We start from the raw sequence: 1,619 nt of genomic DNA on the forward strand, positions 1-1,619 counted from the left end.
ACACACCTCTAAAGCCTTGAATACAAATTACTTCCGTAGAAATCTGATTTTCCTTTAGTTTTGCTAAGTTTTACCCTGTTGCATGCTGGGACTTAGTGCCAGGGAGAACCATTACAAAGGCACTGAGTTATAATTACTGCCCTTTAGAGAAATGCTAGGCTGACCAGAGGACCGGATATGTAAACAGATTTCCAAAACAAGGCACGTGTGCAGTAAATAAGCAAGCAAAAAAAAATGCCAAGAGACACACACTTGGCAAGCAGACTGTGGACAGAGGTGCTGACATTCTTTCAAGGGAAATTTCCTAAACTGAATGCAAATCTTTGGACTTGGGAAAAGTCACAGGCTCAGTGCTGACTGCCCACTACAGTGGGCAACATTGTTTTGTGTTTAGAAGAGGCTCAGTAATATCCTGAGGGAGAAACTCCAACTGACACATTTTAAGAAATGGAGGGACAAAGGACTGTGTGGAGAAATGAACAGCATTATAGGCAATGAAGGTGGGGGTGGGGTCCACCCAGCAAGCTCGGGGCTTTGGAGTGGGAAGACACCTTTTAAAGGAAAGGCTGGAAGGCTACCGAATTTCAAATAGCCGTAGACTTGGCTTCTGGAGCGGGTTGATGACAGTGAGATCATTTCGTCAATGCCTCTGGCTCAGTGTGGTGTAAGGCCCAAAATCTGCAACACCTGGCACTTGTTAGCAACACCCCACCCCAGACCCACTGAATCAGAATCTGCGCTTCAACAAGATCCCCAGGTGATTCATGTCCACACTGAAGTGTGAGAGGTGCTGCTTCTTTATCTTAATCATCTGTTGCTCCACAGTTCTTGATCGGCACGATCCTCAGGCAAAAGCAGGAGAAAAGGGTGGGAAAGCTTGCGGTTGCATGTGGAGCCTGAGTTTCCAGCTGAGACTTGAACTGGATTCGCCAGGGCTTTGAGCTCTTAGTTGAGTCGGGTATAGACAAAAAAAAAAAAAAAAATTATCTGAGCCTGCAGCTGGAAAGGCTTTTACACAGCAGCAAGATTGGAAAAAACAAAAGCCCTCTCCTACCAGACACAGTGGCTCACACCTGTAATCCCAACACATTGGGAGGCTGAGGCTGGAGGATTGCTTGAGGCCAGGAGTTTGAGACTAGCCTAGGCAACTGGTGAAACCCTGTCTCTCCAAAAAATGAAAAAATTAACTGGCCAACGTGGGAGAATCACTTGAGCCCAGGAGGTTGAGGCTGCAGTGGGCAATGATTGTGCTACTGCACTCCAGCCTGGGTGACAGAGAGAGACCTCATCTACACAAAAAGAAGGAAGGGAGGGAGGAAAAGGAAAAGAAGAAAGAGAGAGAAAGAAAACAAAAGGAGAGAGAGAGAGAAAGAGAAAAGACTCCACAGATCCTGGCCTGATAGCCTGCCTTTTCACACAACCAGGGGGTCATGGGAGCCTCTAAGGAGCTGACTGTTTTCGGACAGAAAATGAGAGAGAAAATAGGAATGGGTAGGGGGTTAAATCTTCCTCAAATCACGGCTTCTAAGAACCCATCTAATAACTGAGCCATCAGGAGCAAAAAGGAAGTATGTTGTGGACCCCGTAAAATGTACTCCTTGACCGGGTGCAGTGGCTCA

This window comes from Mandrillus leucophaeus, unplaced genomic scaffold, assembly GCF_000951045.1.
Source record: "Mandrillus leucophaeus isolate KB7577 unplaced genomic scaffold, Mleu.le_1.0 Scaffold1411, whole genome shotgun sequence".
In the NCBI taxonomy this organism is placed as follows: Eukaryota; Metazoa; Chordata; class Mammalia; order Primates; family Cercopithecidae; genus Mandrillus; species Mandrillus leucophaeus.